This window comes from Bubalus bubalis, chromosome 3 (genome assembly GCF_019923935.1).
Source record: "Bubalus bubalis isolate 160015118507 breed Murrah chromosome 3, NDDB_SH_1, whole genome shotgun sequence".
NCBI classification, from domain to species: Eukaryota; Metazoa; Chordata; class Mammalia; order Artiodactyla; family Bovidae; genus Bubalus; species Bubalus bubalis.
In genome coordinates this window covers 4,345,866-4,365,738 of record NC_059159.1, presented here as the reverse complement: position 1 = coordinate 4,365,738, position 19,873 = coordinate 4,345,866, and the positions used below count along the sequence as shown (strand labels likewise).

The 19,873-nt window shown below is 45.7% G+C and overlaps 1 long non-coding RNA gene across 2 annotated transcripts in view; it reads left to right on the top strand.

Moving 5' to 3' along the window:
- The window catches only part of LOC102400809, a 34,026-nt gene extending 28,672 nt beyond the window's left edge, over positions 1–5,354 (top strand). The window contains exon 5 of one of the 2 annotated variants that reach the window (XR_006549262.1): positions 4,604–5,354. This is a non-coding gene — a long non-coding RNA (uncharacterized LOC102400809). Of the gene's footprint in view, positions 1–2,098; positions 2,159–4,603 lie in introns of those variants that run through there. The other variant, XR_003107637.2, reaches the window with a different exon arrangement.
- The last annotated feature ends 14,519 nt before the right edge of the window (positions 5,355–19,873 follow it).

Sequence of the window (19,873 nt, the reverse complement as noted above, 5' to 3'; positions counted from 1 at the left end):
ATATCCCCAAATAAACAAAATATTTCAGGGGTGATATCACACCTGGTTTTCAATTCACATGGCAACCCAGATTCTTTTCCCTACAGATATTATTCCCCAGTGTCTTTCTTCATCTCAGTCTCCTGCAATCCTGAATCAGTGATCACCTTAGAAATGGAAAAAAAAAAAAATAACAAAGAGTTGTGTTGGGGTCTCTTTGGGTTCAGGAAAAAGAAAGTTATGACACAGCTATCTTAATAAGAAAGCTTTATAAAGTCATGTAATAAAATGTCCTGTGATAGAGAAACGCAGGTTTGATCATTGTTCTGCCCAGGGATGGTCTTCAAGGGTTTGGGTTCTTTCTGACTGCTTTGTCACCACCCTTACTTTATTATCTTTGTTGCATCTGAAAGATGGCTGTGATAGTGTCAGGGGTCACAGATGGATATATCACCAGGCTGCAGAAAGGGCTGACCTTTGCAGAATGGTGGCAAGTAAGTCTTTCCCTGAAGCCCTTCCCTTTGTAGACTTCTCTTCCATCTTGTTGGTAAAAGCTGGGGTGTGTGCTTTGTGTGCCTGTTCAGTTGCTCAGTTGTCTGAGTCTTTGTAACCCCATAGACTGCATTCCACCAGGCTCCTCTGTCCGTGGGATTTCCCAGGCAAGAATACTGGAGTGGGTTGCCTTTTCCTCCTGCAGGGGATTTTCCTGACCCAAGGATCAAACCCAAGTCTCCTGAGGCTCCTGCATTGGCAGGTGGATTCTTTACCCCTGAAAGAACTGGGTCGCATGTCCTTTTTCAAAGCAATCACTCTTACAGAGAAAAAGGATTACCATGACCGAGTAGGAATGATCAGTATTCATCCCCTTTGAGTCACAGGTTGGAGGAATGACCAGTTGAATCACTTAGGGCTGTGAATGGGTGGGTTTGTGGGTAAGAGAATGAGGACAGTACTTGTCCTGCAAATCACTGAGCCACATGAGGGGCTTATAGAATGTTTCTTTGTGATAAGGCATGAACAGTTCTGCTAAGAGATGACAAAGTCTCTTTGGCTTTTTGAAGTCAGTTGATCCTTCCTGACATACTCAAGATCATGTGTTCAGAAGAGTGAAATTCCATATTATTTGATTGCCTTGGTCTCTCTCTTAGAAGACTATGACGTTGGTTCCTTGGGTCGTGTTACAGGAGGTGACGTTGGATTCTTGCTCTCTAGTCATTGCCAGAGCCTATTGTGGCAAGTCAGCTTTCTTTCATGTTTTTTCTGGATGTCTATGCTAACCCAAGGGACTTCCCTGGTGGTTCAGTGGTAAAGAATTCGCCTACCAGTATAGGAGACTAGTTTCAATCCCTGGGTCAGGAAGATCCCCTGGAGGAGGAAATGGCAACCTACTCCAGTATTCTTGCCTGGAGAATCCCATGGACAGAGGAGCCTGGTGGGGGTCCCAAAGAGTCGAACATGACCTAGGACTACACAGCAACAGCAACACTAACATGAACAACAGTAGCAGTAGTATGTAAGACCTGCTTTTAAGACTTGAGTTTGATTTGATGCCAAATACATCAAAAGAGAAAGGAAAAAACTTAGAATTAGGGGAAACAAAGATAATCAGAAGTTCAGACCTCATATTGAGTTGTTTTTATTGGCTGGCATAAGACATGGATTATTTTCCTCTTCATGGAACAAAACATGATACCACATTTCTTTACAATTAAATTAAGGCTCAAGAACAACAAAGACATAGCAGTTCCTGTGATGTGTTGGAAAGATATTGTCTGTGCTCCACTTGAGCAGAGGGTAGAATGCTCTGCTTTGGTGCTTTATGAAATGCCAGGTTTTCAGGGCAAATCCTATCAAGGGGTTTTAGTTCCTGCCTGACATTTTACTTTCTTCTCTGCCAGCTGCCCCTTCAAGGAGATGCCTCGGGATTGTTCAGACTGGGGTCAGACTTGATTTAGAAATTACAACTCCCAAATTGGGGAAATGTGTTCATTGATTCATTCTCTCATCTGTTTATCCATCTGGTATCCATCAGATCTGTAAGAAACTTACTATTGTTGTTGTTCAGTCGCTAAGTTGATTTCCTTTAGGACTGACTGTTTTGATCTCCTTGCTCTCCAAGGGACTCTCAAGAGTTTTCTCCAGCACCACAATTTGAAAGCATCAGTTCCTCAGTGCTCAGCCTTCTTTATGGTCTAACTCTTGGATCCGTACATGACGACTGGAAAACCATAGCTTTGACTAGAGGGACCTTTGTCAGCAAAGTGATGTCTCTGTTTTTTAAAACGTGGAAATAATGACAGATTTTATTTTCCTGGGCTCCAAAATCACTCTGGATGGTGACTGCAGCCACGAAATTAAAAGATGCTTGCACCTTGGAAGAAGAGCTATGACAAACCTGGACAGCATATTAAGAAAGACCCTTATTATAATTGTCTGCTTACTTGTCATTTCCCTCCACTAGTCTGTAGGCATCTGGTGAAACTGGTTCCTAGGTATATCTTCAATGCCTGATGTATTTACTGAGTGAACAGTAAACATTTATTCAGTGCTTGAACTCTCAGAGAGCTTTTAGTCTAGGAAAGAAGATAAGATGGAAACTTAAAGAGAATATGTCGAATGGGTATTGGGGACAGGGGGAGATGTTGCCACAAGAGTTTTTTTTTTGAATTTCAAATTTCAATCTTCTATTTCTCCATTTTTTAAAAAAAAGTAGTTCTTGAATTTTCAATTTATTCTTTTTCTTTTGCTATAGCTATTTTCTGTTTTTTTCTGGGACTTTCCTGGTGGTCCAGTGGTTAAGACTTTGTAGTTCCCCTGCAGGGGCCCACCTTGGCTCCCTGGTCTCAGAGCTAAGATCCCACAGCCATGTAGCACGCCCTGCCCCCCCCCACCTGAAAAAAGACTGTATTTTCCTTTAAATTCTTGAACAGATATTTCATATCTCTTTGCAAGTTCTTGTCTGCTGTTTCCAGCATCTGAGTCATCTTGGGATCTTTGCTATTGTTTGCTTTTATTTCTTTTTCTTGATTTTGGGTCATGTTTTTCTACTTTTGCTTATCATATTTCATAATCATCTGATGAATATTATAGATAATACATTGTAAGGAGCCTAGATTATATTGTCTTTCTTTAAAGCATGTTAGGTTGTATTCTGGCAGGCAAATACGATACTAAAGGTTCTCCTTGATCCTGTTGGAGCTTGGATTTAGGCTTTCATAGGGCAGTCTAGAGTAGTCCTTACTCTGCTGCTGCTAAAGTCGCTGCAGTCGTGTCTGACTCTGTGCGACCCCATAGAAGGCAGCCCACCAGGCTCCCCCGTCCCTGGGATTCTCCAGGCAAGAATACTGGAGTGGGTTGCCATTTCCTTCTCCAGTGCATAAAGTGAAAAGTCCAAGTGAAGTCGCTCAGTTGTGTCCGACTCTTAGCGACCCCATGGACTGCAGCCTACCAGGCTCCTCTGTCCACGGGATTTTCCAGGCAAGAGTACTGGAGTGGGGTGCCATTGCCTTCTCCGCTGCAGAGGTTTGCAGTTTTCCTGGAAAGTCAGATGATACCTATTTTAGGCACATGATTTATAGTGTCTCTGTTGCAACTATTCAACTCTGTTGTTGTAGCAAGAAAGTAGCCATAAAAATGTGTAACAAATCAACATGACTGTGTTTCAATAAAATTTTCTTTACAAAAATATACGTTCTGGGGGTGGGGAGGTGCTTCCTAGGTGGCAAAGTGGTAAAGAATCCACCTGCCAATGCAGGAGACGAAAGAGACAAGGGTTAGATCCGTGGGTTGGAAAGATCCCCTGGAGGAGGAAATGGCAACGCACTCCAGTTTCCCTGCTTGGGAAATCCCATGGACAGAGAAGCTTGATGGGCTACAGTCATGGGGTTGCAAAGAGTCAGACACGACTTAGCACACACAGAGATGAACATACACAATCAGGAGACTTCCCTGGGGGAGTCCAGTGGTTAAAATTCTGCCCTTCCACTGCAGTGGGGTGTGGGTTAAAATACCTGGTTGGGGAACTAAGATCTTGCATGCCACTCCACGTGGCTAAATAAATAAATTTAAAAAGGGACTTTCCTGGTGGTCCAGTGGCTAAGACTCCATGCTCCCAAAGCTAAGGGTCGGGGTTTGATCCCTGGTTGGGAAGCTAGATCCCCATGCCACAACTAAGTCCCAGTACAGCCAAATAAATTAATTTTTAAAAAAAAATTATATATATATATATATAAATAAAATCAGTCCATGGGCCATAGCTTGTTGATCCTTCTCTAGATCACAGGCCTTCTCAGGAACAAACCCAGTGGTGTCTAGCTGCATGCCTGAGATGGGATAAAAATCCAGTGTCTCCACATACTATGTGACCTCTAGAGTCTCCATTCTCACCCCTAAAGCAGTTTCTCTGTAGAAGGCCTCTTGGAGTGTCATCACTCATCACACACGTCAGCAGCCAGCCCTTGGCTCAGGTCTTGCAGAGAGCCCTGCACAGACCTCTCACACTGTAAGGAGCAGGACCCCATGGGGCGCTGGGGTGGGGACAGGCCTTCCCCCATATCCTCTGCTTTAGCTCCTCTCTGAAGTATCTAGATAATAGCATTTGATGCACATTTCTTGAGTTTGGCAGATGTAAAAAATCCCTTCCTCTTCGACGAGAAAATGTTGACTACTTGCTGACCATGAACGTCTGGCCCCACGCTTCCTGGAGCCTCAGGACTGGTGGGCGGAACCCCTGTGACACCCCCTGCTCCCTCGTCAGCCGATCAGAGGACTGTGCACAAGGTGATCACACACCCTGCGACCCCCCCAAGCCTGCCCCCGCATCCCTCACCTGGTTATTAAAAGTGCTTTGCCAAACTGTTCTGAGAGTTCAAGGCTTTTTAGAGTATCAGCCACCTCATCTCCTTGCATGGCCCTGTTTCTCTGCGTCAGACTCCCGTGGTTCCCTTTCTCTGTTCCAAACTCCTCACGGTTCAGTTCGCTTGGCCTCACTGTACGTCGAATGCATGAACTTCTGTTAACAACACCACCCCTCATTCCCTGCAGACCCTTGTACCCCCACCTTTCCCAGTTCCCTGCCTGGGATTGGGCCTTGTGTTAGGTTTGCTAATGTCTGATCCCTGCCTCCTCAGTTCAGCAGGACGGTCATACTCTCTGGGTTCTACCTGCCTGTGCCGTGGTTGGGAAAGGTTCTCTGGCAGAAAGTGCATTGGAGCATCTCCAGTACTAGCTTCTCCATCAGGGCTTGAGGCAGAAGTCGCCTCTCATTTTTGAAAAGCAAGAAGTGCATGAATGGCTGTGTTGTGTAAGGAACTAGAAAAAGGCATCCCATTCAAATGTTATTTCATGATAGTGAATGTGAGGAAGGCTCAGATCCAGTGGGGCTTGGGTGTGGCCCCCTCTATCACATTCTGCAGTGATTACTGGAGCCCTCTGCACATTACCAGCCTCAAACAGATGCTCTTCTGGGAGTTGTCATCTTTTCAGCATTCAATAATGGCTCCTCATCAGAAGCCACATGTCAACAAGAAATTCCAGAGGATTAGAGTTGATTAAAACTCACCACAAAAATGTGCTTCCATGGGGATTCTCCAGGCAAGAGTACTAGAGTGAGTTGCCATTCCCTTCTACAGGGGATCTTCCTGACCCAAGGATCGAACCTGGGTCTCCTGCACTGCAGGCAGATTCTTTACCATTTGAGCCACCAGGGAAGTGAAATATCCTATAAAGCAGGCGTTCCCAACCTTCAGAATTATTGAACAATAAATGTAATGCACTTGAATCATCTTGAACCACCCCCTCCCCGCCTCCCCCCCACCCCACACCCTTGTCCATGGAAAAATTGTCCAAGAAACCTGTCCATAGTGCCAAAAAGGTTGGGGACTGCTGCAAATATAGGCAAGATTAAATGCGGTGCACCTTGGTGTGTCCAGACAAGTTGGAAAATGCTTGAGCTAGGCCTTTGCTGCTTAGGGTCCACTTGTATGTAACACAGTAAGTCCAGGCATATGTAATGGGCAATTTTAGGCAAATCAGAGCAGCTGTTGACAGCCACTGGGTGGTGGCGGGAGGGTGTGTGCTTTATGCTTGATGTTAATAAGCAAGAGATGGTAGGAAAAGAGGTTGGCCTGGCCCCGCAGGACCCAGTGATGAAATATCTTCCAGAACATAATAGGGAGTTCACATCTTATTCCTAGAAAATGAGAAGCCATTGGAGAACTGGGAAGGGAAGTGATCAAACTTAGGTTCTAGAGCAATCTGGGGGCTAAATTGGCTTCCATGGTGGCTCAATGGTAGAGAATCTGCCTGCCAATGCAGGAGATTTAGGTTTGATCCCTGAGTTGGAAAGATCCCCTGGAGAAGGAAATGGCAACGCACTCTGGTATTCTTGCCTAGGAAATCTTATGGAGAGAGGAACCAGTTGGTCCATGGGGCTGCAAAGAGTCAGACATGACTTTGTGACTAAACAAGACCGACCACAAGGGGGTAAACGGGAAAGATCCCCTTGGGGAGGGGGATTCAGTCAGAGGGTAATGGTTTCGAACAAAGACAAACCCTCTACCCCATCAGTGACCTGGAGGCAGTGAGGAGGGGCCAGGCCTGAGAAATATTTCAGAAGGTAATTTACTTTTCTTTGGCAGGAGGGATTTTAATCTCTTAAAATGAGATTAAGAAGGAGGGAAGGTTCTAGGTGATCCTGTCTGGTCTGAGTAATTAGGTGAAAGGCAGTGATGTTTGCAAGGAAGAAAAAAAGATGAAAAGACCGGGTCTTGGGGTGACGACTCACGGTGTCAGTTATTCAGCAAGCGTTCAGAGAGTTCCCACTATGTGTCGGATGCTGTTTCCGGGAAGTCATGACTGAGACAGGCAGAGTTCCTGCTCACGTGGTGAACGTGATGAAAAATGTAAAGAAGGAATAAGAAGTTTCAATATTAAAGACCAAAATGAAGGATCCAGGGAGTGATAGAGAATGAAAGTGAGAAAGAAGGAACATTCTAGGTCAGAGAAGTCCTCTTAGAGGACACGCCATTTGAGCTGAGATGTGTATGGTTATCAGCTCTTCTGTGCTCGGTCGCTTGTATGTGCTGTGCTTAGTCCCGTCAGTTGTGTCTGACTCTGTGTGACCCTATGGACTGTAGCCCGCCAGACTCCTCTGTCTATGGAATTTCCCAGGCAAAAATACTGGAGCGGGCTGCCCTTTCCCTCTCCAGGGGATCTACCTGATCAGGGATCAAACCCGCGTCTCCCTCCTGCATCTCCTGCATTGGCAGATGGATTCTTTACCACTAGCACCACCTGGGAAGCCCTTATCAGGTCTTAGATGTGCAGAAATTAGAGAAGTATCTAGAAAGAGTGCACTGCAGGTGAGAAGCTCTTGTTGCTGAAGTCAGCAGCAGAAAGGCCCACGTGGCCTGGAGTGTGAAGAGCAGTGGAGGAAAGCAGACCTATCGCAGCACGGCTGGGGAGGGTAGAGAGCTGGGTGTTTTTCAGACAGCAGACTTTCCCTTAATATGTACATCATGGAGCCCTCATTTCTCTTGTTCTGAAGCAGCTTTCATTTTGGCTGTAAAGATAATGATTCAGAGATGCTTGTCAGACAGCTAAATGGAGATGTGTACCAGACGGTCAGGTGTGGTCCTGGAACTCTGCAGAGAAACAAGACTGGAAAAGTAGATTTGAGAGTTTAAAAAAAGGCAGTGAGGGGTTGAAGTATCATTCTTAGTTGCAGCATAACCAACCAGGAGCCTTTTTTTACACCTGGCTTGCTCTACACATTTCAAAACAGTATCATCTGTAGGTCCTCTAATTTTCTTTTCTAGTTTGGTGTGGCGTGCATACTCATTTGTGTCTGACTTTTTGTGACCTTATGGACTGGAGCCCACCAGGCTTCTCCATCCATGGGATTCTCCAGGCAAGAGTACTGGAGTGGGTTGCCATTCCCTTCTCCAGGGGATCTTCCCAACCCAGGGATCGAACCAGCATCTCTTATGTCTCCTGATTGGCAGGTGGGTTCTTTACCACTATTGCCACCTGGGAAGTATCTCTGTTGTCTTTTTAAGACTTTAGTCAAGTTGATAAACTTCTGTAAAGCCGTCTTTTATTTATCTTCAATGTCTCATCTCTCTGGAGTACTAGTTAATTTGCATCATTATAGAAATCTCCTTTATTGTGTAAAAATTATCAGAATAGCCCCAAATCAGATATTTTGGATTTTGGAATTATAAAAAATGGAAGATTATTAAAAAAAGTTCTATTCAGGGTTATCTCTTCATGTCTTTCTGCCAGTGTGGCGATGATTTACTGTAAGCTGAAATGGCAAAGCCGATCTATGAGTCCACTCACTTGGGAGGACCTGGAAGGCTGGCTGGTTCCTTCCTCAACCCTCTGATTGATTTTTTTTCTGCAGTTCATTCCATGCTTCTCATCCATTAAATTGATGTAACATACCAAATTAAATCAAGCTTTTCCTTGTTTTCAAACTTGCTTAGAATTCTACAACAGTGATATTTTGGTTTCCATGCGCTTTTGTGAAGACTGGATATCAAGAAAAAGTAAATAGAGACAGTAGAATCTCAACAAATAAACACTGTTAACTGGGTTTCCCTGGTGGCTCAGAGGGTAACGAATCTGGCTGCAGTGTGGGAGACCTGGGTTCAATCCCTGAGTTGGGGAGATCCCCTGGAGGCAGGCATGGCAACCCACTCCAGTATTCCTGCCTGGGAACTCCCATGGACAGAGGAGCCTTGTGGGATACAGTTCATGGAGTTGCAGAGAATCGGACACGACTAAGCGACTAAGCACACAGCACTGGAAGAGGATGTTTATTTAAAGAGAGTATTTCACACAGGGCTATGGACTGGAGAGACGGAGTCCTCAATCTTACAGTGACAAGTGAGAGAATTAATGGAAGCATCATGCCATTGGGGCGGCAGGTTCAGGCTGATGGCAGAAGAGCATCTCTAGGGTCCTTTGTGGCTATCCACAGCATCTTGCTGCAAGGAGCAGGCTGAGAGAGCAGTCTGTAGGAAACCCTGAGTTTCCCACTGGGAGCTCTGTTATGATTGGTCCTGGCCCTTCGGCAAATTCCAGTGGCCTCCCTGGGTCCCCAAGTTTAAGAACAGCATTCCTGTATGAACTCGAACTGCCTGGGGCTGTGACACACCCTTTGGCCGAGGTCTTCAACAGTTTCAGTATGGAAAGGTGGTGGCTCATCCCCAGAACGTTGGCCGGGCCGGCGGCGGGTGTGCGGTGCTGTGATAAGACAGTTCCTTGCAACTTTGAAAAGTGAGAGTGCGGGCTTCCACGTGGCTCCGTGGTAAAGAATCCGTCTGCCAATGCAGGAGAAACAGGTTCGATCCCTGGTTTGGGAAGATCCGACATGCCTCAGAGCAACTAACCCCGTGCACCCAAACTACTGAGCCTGCACTCTAGAGCCCGGGAGCCAAGACCACAGAGCCCACGTGCCCTCGAGCCCGAGCTCTGCAACAAGAGCAGCCCCTGCTCACCACAGCCAGAGAAGGCCTGTGCAGCAACAAAGACCCAGCACAGCCAAAAGTAAATACATTTTAAAAATTATTTGAAAAAAACAATAAAAACCGAGAGTGGGCTTGGAGAGGGAGGAAGGTAGCCTTAGCTTTTGTGGAGACAGAAGACAGAGGAATTACTAATGTACCGTGGGGAAAATGTTAGACAAAATCTGGCTTTGTGCACAATAGGTTATCAGCATGTGTTATTTATGATATGAGGATCTGAACATGGGTGGGAATTACTCTGCCAGTCCAAGACCACTTTTCCCTCTAAAACCCATGCCTTAGCTGATAGATTCAGTGTAGCTGTGTCTGTATAGAAATGCCTTCCCTTAGCACACGATGTTGTCGGTCATGGGGGCTCCACCTGTAAAACCAGCTGGTGGAAAGTTCAGGGAGGACTCCTTAGTGACTCCTGGACAATAGAGGTGTCCAGTAGAAAAGCCATATTAGATCAATGAAAGCTGGCACCTTTAAATGACTTCTGTGAAGGATAGGGAAATAGATGGGGAAACAGTGGAAACAGTGTCAGACTTTATTTTTTTGGGCTCCAAAATCACTGCAGATGGTGATTGCAGCCATGAAATTAAAAGACACTTACTCCTTGGAAGAAAAGTTATGACCAACCTAGACAGCATATTAAAAAGCAGAGACATTACTTTGTCCACAAAGGTCCATCTAGTCAAGGCTATGGTTTTCCAGTGGTTATGTATGGATGTGAGAGTTGGACTATAGAGAAAGCTGAGCACCGAAGAATTGATGCTTTTGAACTGTGGTGTTGGAGAAGACTCTTGAGAGTCCCTTGGACTGCAAGGAGATCCAACCAGTCCATCCTAAAGGAGATCAGCCCTGGGTGTTCATTGGAAGGACTGATGCTGAAACTGAAACTCCAATACTTTGGCCACCTCGTGCGAAGAGTTGACTCATTGGAAAAGACTCTGATGCTGGGAGGGATTGGGGGCAGGAGGAGAAGGGGATGACAGAGGATGAGATGGCTGGATGGCATCACTGACTCGATGGACATGAGTTTGGGTAAACTCCGGGAGTTGTTGATGGACAGGGAGGCCTGGCGTGCTGCGATTCATGGGGTCGCAAAGAGTCGGACATGACTGAGCAACTAAACTGAACTGAACTGAAGGATAGAAATCCGTTTTAGGAGTTCAACCCGAGATAGAATCAGCAAGGAAGACTTGAGTACGGAAGTCAGTGAGAAATGTCAAGTGGCTAACTGCTGCTTTGTGACCTGCAGGTAGAGGTGATCCTAATATTTAAAGCCAGGGTTACAGTTCTGCAACAAGAAGAGAATTAGAGCCCGTCTGCTGGGGGAGACAGTGTTGTGCAGTCGCTGTGTCGTGTCGACTCTTTGCGACCCCAGTGGACTGCCCCATGTCAGCCTGCTCTGCCCTCCGCTGTGCCCTGGCGTTTGCTCAGATTCGCACCCACTGAGCCGCTGATGCTGTCCTGTCTTCTGCCGTCCTCTTCTCCTCTGGTTCTCAGTCTTCCCCAGCATCAAGGTCTTTCCAGTGCGTCAGCTCTTCGCATCAGGTAGCCGGTGTATTGGAGCTTCAACTTCCACATCAGTCCTTCCAATAAATATTCAGGGTTGATTTCCCTTAGGATTGACTGGTTTGATGCCCTTGCTGTCCAAGGGACTCTCAAGAGTCTTCTCCAGTACCACAGTTCTTCAGCACTCAGCCTTCTTTATGGTCCATCTCTCATATCTGTATGTGACTACTGGAAAAACCATAACTTTGTGGACCTTTGTCAGCAGAGTGATGTCTCTGCTTTTAATACACTATCTAGGTTACAATAAGGTAAGGTAAGGTAAGTCACTTCAGTCGTGTCCGACTCTTTGCCACCCCATGGACTGCAGCCCACCAGGCTCCTCCGTCCATGGGATTTTCCAGGCAAGAACACTGGAGTGGGTTGCCATTTCCTTCTCCAATGCATCAAGTGAAAAGTGAAAGTGAAGATGCTCAGTTGTGTTCGACCCTTAGCGACCCCATGGACTGCAGCCCACCAGGCTCCTCCGTCCACGGGATTTTCCAGGCAAGAGTGCTGGAGTGGGGTGCCATCGTCCTCTCCGTAGGTTACAATGGAGGATGCTAAATATATCGCCATTATTCCCACCACTGCACAGTCCTCCTGATGGGCGTTTGGATTCACAAGGCTTGGCCAAGAAGGCGCCTCATGGGTGGAGTGATACCCAGCCACACCTCTGGAATGCTGAGACACCCCAAGGAGAATGTGGAGAAGGTGCCACTCCCTGAGTTGGCTTCCCTCCATGCTGTGAGAAAATCAGAGCCTCTAGAAAGCAGTCCTGCTTTCCCAGAGGTTGCCACGACCTGGGAAATAATGAAGAGGAAGATGAACGACACATGGGGATATCATCCTGGGAAGTTCAAACCTTTGTTCTCCTGAGATGTTTAGCTTTAAAAAGACCAAGTGGCTCAGATCTCATGGAACCTTGATGACATTGGCCTGTGGAGCTTGGGCAATAACGTGTTGGTTGTTTGCATGAGGAGCTCCTGAACTGCTCTGAAAATGAGATGTTTGCAGTGTTCTCTCCCTTCGTCCTGTCCCTCCCTCTCTTCTCCCCCTGCCTCCGCCATTCGCTTCTCACATGTGAAGTTCCTTGCTTTGACAGAAGAGCATTCACTTTACTTTCTGTCCCGTGGAGAATCTAATAAGGTGAAGGACTAACATTTGTGAGCCACTTGATATCTAAGGCACATTGGTTAGCACTTTACAAACCATAAATGTATCTTAATCTCTTTGTTAAGGCAGCAAGGCAGATGCTGCAATTTTCTCTACTTGATATCCAAGGAATTTGATAGACTGTCAGAGATTTGGGCTTTCCCGAATGGCTCAGTAGGAAAAGAATCTGCCTGCCAGTGCAAGAGACTCAAGAGAGGTGGGTTCGATCCCTTGGTCTGGAAGATCCCCTAGAGGAGGAAAAAAGCAACCCACTCCAGTATTTTTGCCTGAAAAATCTCATGGACAGAGGAGCCTGGAGAGCTACTATCCATGGGGTAACAGAGAGCCAGAAATGACATGAGTGACTAAGCACAAAAAGAGGTTCAGAGAGTTGCTCATGATCATTCAGTTAACAGAATATATCTGTGAAAATAATCAAGCTTGTGCCATGTTTATCAGAAACCTCAAAGTCCACCAAATAGCTTAAATTTCATGGCTTAAAGCAGCAAATGTTTATTCCTCATGTGTACTCTAGCTGCTTATGATCACTCAGAGACTTAGACTGGAGGAGGGGTCACCATCTTGAGACATCGTCATCCGGGACATTGCCTCCCAATTGCCATGGCAGCCAAGAGGATGCTGAAGGGTCTCTCAACAGCAGTTCTGTTCTGGAAATGACACACATCCCTTCTGCCCTCAGCCCATTGGCCAGCACTAGTCACATGACCTTGCCTAGTGAGAAGCTGGTGAGCTGATCCTCCTCCCAAGTCCTTGAGGAAGAGGTGAACAAAGATGGATGAAGACTAGAACTCACCACCTGAGAGGTAGACTGAGTTCTTCCCCACAGTGTGATCCTGCCCCTCAGAAGAATGGTTTAACTCAAGATAAGGGGATCAAGGAGATCCAACCAGTCCATCCTAAAGGAAATCAACCCTGAGCATTGACTGGAAGGACTGATGCTGAAACTGAAATTCCGATACTTCGGTCACCTGATGCGAAGAACTGACTACTTGGAAAAGACCCTGATGCTGGGAAAGATTGAAGGCAGGAGGAGAAGGGGGTGGCAGAGGATGAGATGGTTCAGTAGCATCACTGACTCGATGGACATGAGTTTGCGCAAGCTCCGGGAGATAGTGGAGGACAGAGGACAGTGTGGCAGTCCATGGGGTCACAGAGGGTCAGACACAGTGTAGCAACTGAACAGCAACACAAGAGAATCAAAGCGGTGCTTCATCATTCCTTCTCTGCCATCCATCTTAACTTCCCGTGCCTGTCACTGGGTTCTGAAGAGCCACGTCGGCCTCCTCTCAGGGGTCCTGTGGTGTCTCCCCAGCCCCTGTGCTGTTCAGACCAGTCCTCAGTGTCCTGTGGCCTGTGTCTAACCTTGAGATTCACGTGATCATTTCTCACACAGCTGGGAATCATTGAGTCACAGGCTGAGTCTCTGCTTGCATTGTTTGTGCTTGGAAACAAGATTTGATGTGGGGCACAGTATCTGCCTCCCACGGTTCTGGCAGGCTCCTGTTGCTGTGAGAGTTCCTGCTGCAAAGCCTTGTGGAACTTACCTTTGGCATCTCAGGGATGTGCTTAACAGATGCCGCCATCCCCATATAAGACGTGGAGGTCTCAACTGTGAACATCCTGGCGGGACTCGCCATCTTGTTTCAGGATATCATGGGGTTTGAGAAATGCATTCATTGGACTTCTCCTTTAGAATGCATTGAGTTATGGATTCATTTACTTTTTCATCTTATCCTCTGGGTAAAATATAGTTTCAATCAGCAGAAAGCAAATAGCAGGAGAGGCTAAGAAGAGTCCAAATGTACAAGCTGTTTACAGACATTCCTTTCGGATAAAAGTCTCCTTCCAGAGGACAAGTAGAGAGAGAAATCAACCTCTTACCCATGAGAGAGAAAAAAAAAAAAATCAAAGAAAGCAGAACTTTATTCTAAAAGCTAAAAGGAAAGCATGTCCCTGAAAATTACCTTCTGTAGGAAGAGGAATTAAAAGAACCAAATGAAACCAATATTTTATTCCTCCATCATTTCACCTTAACCTGTTCTCTCCTCTTGGCTCTTTTTCCCTTTCTTTTTCATTGCATCCAAGTCATTTTTGCACCCTTTGAATAAAACAAAATCAGTGAACAGAAAATATAAAGGATATTGAAGAGAAATAGAATTACTACAAAGAAACAGAACTTGTAATGTTGAAAAAACGTCTATCGTAGAGATGGTAGGAAGCTCATTTGATGCTGTAGGAAATAAGATCAGTGATGTGGAACAAACTTAAGAAACTCCAGGAGTGAAGAGAAAATAAAGAGAGTGAGAAAAGCCAAAAAGTAAGATGGCTGATATGGAGGAGAGAAAACAAAGACTATTAAAGAATTGCACTTTTTATAGAAGAAAACTCACAAATGATTATTGATGTAAAAATCACACATGAAAATGCTAGTAAACTGCTAATAGAACATCAATTCTTCAGTAAAAAATATTTTCAAAATTCTCAATTCAAATAAGACATTAAGAATTTTTTTGACCCTAATTAGGGAGAAGGCAATGGCACCCCACTCCAGTACTCTTGCCTGGAAAATCCCAGGGACGGGGAGCCTGGTGGGCTGCTGTCTATGGGGTTCGCACATTGTTGGACACGACTGAAGCGACTTAGCAGCAGCAGCAGGATAGATACTAAACATTTCCTAAAAAGATACACAATAATGTTTGGATAGCTATTCCTGGTCAGAAGATCAGATAGTATAAAGATACACATTCTTCTGATACTATATTATGATATAAATGATTTTAATAAAAACCCTAATAATATAGGCTAAAAGACCTCTGAAAAAGTGAATCTAACATTCATCTGGAAACAGAAATGGTGCAAGTAGCCAAGACATTTTTTTAAAAGAGCTATTATAATAGATTGTAATCAAAACAGCATGGTGGTTGTAGAAGAAATGATAGAGAATGCACAGAGAAAGATGTCCCAGCTTTATTTCATGATTCTTTCTCCTATAATTTTGAATGCCAAATTTAATCATAAGCTCACTCTTCTATATATACCAAAGTCTATTTTGGGGGTAAGTGGTTAACTATTTGAAATAAAGTTGGCATCATTTCTCAGTGCGCACACCACAATCCAAAGACCAAAAGGATGAAATCGTCACATGAACAAAAAGAAGCCAAAATAAAACAGAGATGGATAGATCTCTGATCTTGAGCTTGGTTTCATTTGTCTGAGTATAATGAGATGGGGAAAATTGTATTCACCACAGTTCCGCTTACGAGTGGAACTCGGTTATTGGAGAAAGTTCAGGAAGCACGAAGGGAGGCAGGAAAGGGGATTGAGTAAGAAACAGTGCTCCATGGGAGACAAAAGAATTTCCCTGATTCCCCAACAAGCAAGGGAGAAGGCAGATCCAGAGAGAAGCTAAAGGAAGTAAAACAAAGGAAGACAGCCCTGTGTGTGTGGAGAGAAGAGGAAAAGGAGCGTCTAGAGGAGCAAGATTGTGAACCCTGCTAACTGCCAAAATGGGGTGGGCTTTCCACAGCCTCTGTGGGGCTCCCCTGGCGGCTCATAAGGTGAGGAATCCGCCTGCAGTGCAGGAGACCTGGGTTTGATCCCTGGGTCGGGAAGATGCCGTGGAGAAGGGAATGGCTACCCACTCCAGTATTGCCTGGAGAATCCCATGGACTGAGGAGTATGGCGGGCTACCATCCATGGGATCACAGAGAGTCAAGCAGGAATGAGTGACTAACACTTTCATTAGGACATTATAAAAAGAGCAAACGTTACACCTTTGATCCAGAATTTCCACTTCTGAGAAGCTATCTTGTGAAACTGTTTGCAGATACAAATACACAAAGGTGAGAACATTCTGTGAATAAGTAAGATCCCATGGGAAAATCCAAATAAACATTTTGGCCAACCCAATAGTATTCCTGGCTGTACTCCTTACTAGCTGGGATGTTTTTTGTGCAGGACATCAAACCTCACTAAGCCTCAGTTTCTTCATCTATGAAACAGTACCCAACTAATTGCTATGGCTTTTGTGAAGATTCAACCTGAGGGTACGTGGAAGTGTTTATAAAGACTGTTAACATAGTAATAACACGTACCAAAGCTGAAATACTTTTAAAAAGTGAAATAATAGGGACATAGTTAATTAATACTGATGGGACCTTACAAAGGAATATTATCAGTCGTTAATAAGTTTAAGGCATATTCATACAGAAGTTCATAGTGAAAAGAATATTCTGTATTAGTCCAATGATGAATGGAAAATACATAAATGTATGCACATGCACATAAAAGGACTAGAAACAAATACATCAAATATTAAAATTAGTCTCCAACTGGCAGGAATAAAGCTGGTTTTATGATTTTAAAAAATTATTTTAGGTATTATTTTTCATAATCAACCAACAAACTAAACATTTTCTAATGTAAATTAGAATCAGTAGTGAATGACTAGAAAATGCATAAGTAGAGGCAAAAAAAAAAAAAACAAATACAAACATATGTTGACTTTTAAAAAAGCATTTCTTTGGCTGCACTGAGTGTTAGCTGTGGCACGTGGGATCTAGTTCCCTGACCAGGGATCGAACCCAGGCCCCCTGCATTGGGAGCATGGAGTCTTAGCCACTGAGTCAGCAGGGAAATCCCTTGATTCTTTTAACTAGGAAAGAATTGATATGAAACACAGGGTTCGGGGAAGTCTGTGTCTTGTCTAATTTCGAGCCACTCGCCTATGTGTAAGTTCTGGTTGAGGAGTGAAAAAGATGGGCGGCGGGGTCTGTGCTGATCCTAATTCTCTCACGTTATAAACTTCCCATCCTTTATTGCAGAACCCAGGGGCCCCCAGCCTATCCATCCTGTTACTCTCCACCAGAGCCCTGTTGTTCCTCTGGTGTCCTCCCAGGTGGGTTTCCCTGTGTCCTGTGCCCCTTATTCCATTCTTTCTCCTGGGCACGCCTTGAGCCTGTGCACCCTTCACTCTGGCTCACCAGCCTCCTCACCTTTCATCAGTGGGACACGTCCTCCAGTCTCATCCTTCCCAGGCTGATTCACCAAATTAATAACTTGGATCGAGGTTTCTGTCTACTAAACAGCCACACTCTTCCTCTGGATTACCACTGAACTGCAGTGATAGATTATCTACATTTAGGACTGCATGGACTTTGCTGGAGTTCAGCAGCTCAGCTCCCATCACTGAAGTCTGCAAAATCCTTCAAATTCGAATTAATGTCCTAACCCTCACCTACGAGGATTTTCTGATCTCTGGCCCTTGCTAATCCAGACTCCTCTTGGCCTTTCAGAGGCATCAAGCCTCAGCAGTTTTATTCCTTCTGCTTGGACTGCTCCTTCCTTTCCATCTAATTGTCACATGGCACCTTAAAGGGGCTGTCTGTGTTTTCCCAGCCTAGGTGAGGTGCCCGAATAGTACAGAAACACTGACCAGATTAAACTGGCTTTGCCTCCTTAGACAGGTTGTTGATTAAGCAAACCCTGAGTTATTTTACAGAAACAGCTCTGCAGGTGTTCAAGACAGAAACCCTCCATCTCCAGGATGAGCCTGGCACCAAGAAGCTTCAGTTTAAAGATCTTAAAGAGTAGAAATGTTTGCACTGTAACTGAGAGAGAAGCCCTTCAACAAGGATAAACTGGCTTCCAGAAGCCCAAGGGTAGCTCAGTTACGGATTCGCTGCTGGACCTGGAAGTCTGCTCCAACCCCTTAAGTTTCACTGTGAACTCTGGATCGGGGAGTCAGATCTGCGAGCCTTGCTGCTTGTCTCCTTGCTAGGCCCACCTCGTGATGAACTCTCTTCTCAAAGCTGGCGCCATGGTATTGGCTTCTCTGCGGGTCAGGCATTGAGTCCCTGCTCCGCCACAGTACCGCTCCCCCGCCCCCCCGCCCCCCACCCAGTCACCCAATTTTCTTTGCCCCAGAGCACTCAGGATGTTATTCTTGTGTCCACGTTTAGCCAGTGTGTTCTTCCGTGAGGGTCTAAACTGGGGAGAGGTTCTGTCTGCCTTCTGCCCATACCCAAGGACCCAGCCCGAAGTAGCACTTAACAAACATTCACCAACTGACTAATCGTCATTATTTCTAATGACTTCAGTTTGCCTGAAGAAATACTTCCATGTAAGAGGGGGAACAGTTAGCACCGGAAAATAGAACACATTTAATGATACACCAAAAATGTTTCTCCAGATACTGCAGCAGTGCCATTCACAGCCCGGGGTAAAGAGGTATCACCATATGTTGAACATGGGGAAAAGGAAAACTGAGTCTTGACAGCTTGGCCAGACCATGGAGATCATTGGGTCATGCCTTGTCATTTCACGGAGGAGAAGCCAGGGCCCAGAGGAGGCCTCACGGGTGTCTGAGCCCAGCCAGACATGGAACTGAGCTGATGGCAGAGCTTCCCTGAAGAGCCCACACCAGCTCCAGAACCTTCAGAAAGCCCTTCCCACCTGCTCACTTCTTCCTGTCTGTGGTGGGCCTGGGAGAGTTCAGGACATGGGCAGAAGAAGTCTATAGAGCCTCTGTTCCTGTTGTGCGGGTGTGGGTCCAGTTGGAGTCATCACTTCCCCCAGGGAGAAGGTTTATTGGACAAGTAGACACGACAGAATGGAATGTCTGCCCCCGGCCTGGCCACGAATTTGGCTCTTTGCCCCCTAGAAATTGGTTTCACCTGAGCCAAGACACTGGGTATCAGATGGGAGTGGCATTTTGTCCTCACAGCCTTGGGTCACCAGAAGCCTAGAGGTGAACGTCTTTGGGACATATTTCCCAGATGAGAGCATCAGGGCACCCTTTGGATGTGAACGTGTGGAGGGAAGGAATGTGTTCTGGGGACCCCGTGAACTGATCGATTCCCACCAGGACATTGGACATGATGATGCAGGTACATGAACACCGAGGACACTTCAGTCAAGAAAGGATACTCAGTGAAGAGCCTCCCAAATGCCATCAATGTGACATGGAGGGAACAGTCTGGAGAAACTGCAAACTGCCAGGGCTGCGTTATTTGCAAACTGAAAGTGGGAACCGGTTTGTGTCACTGATGCCAGTTGAGTTCAGTCGCTCAGTCGTGTCCGACTCTTTGCGACCCCATGAATCGCAGCACTCCAGGCCTCCCTGTCCATCACCATCTCCCGGAGTTCACTCAGACTCACGTCCATCGAGTCGGTGATGCCATCCAGCCATCTCATCCTCTGTCGTCCCCTTCTCCTCCTGCCCCCAATCCCTCCCAGCATCAGAGTCTTTTCCAATGAGTCAACTCTTCCCATGAGGTGGCCAAAGTACTGGAGTTTCAGCTTTAGCATTATTCCTTCCAAAGAACGCCCAGGGCTGATCTCCTTCAGAATGGACTGGTTGGATCTCCTTGCAGTCCAAGGGACTCTCAAGAGTCTTCTCCAACACCACAGTTCAAAAGCATCAATTCTTTGGCACCCAGCTTTCTTCACAGTCCAACTCTCACATCCATACATGACCATTGAAAAAACCATAGCCTTGACTAGATGGACCTTTGTTGGCAAAGTAATGTCTCTGCTTTTCAATATGCTATCTATGACAAGGACAGAATAAAAACAAGTGAGCTTGAGAAGATCAGGAGACAACAACCGAGGGAGACTGCTCTATCTCTCACTGTAGACTTTATTTTTTCATT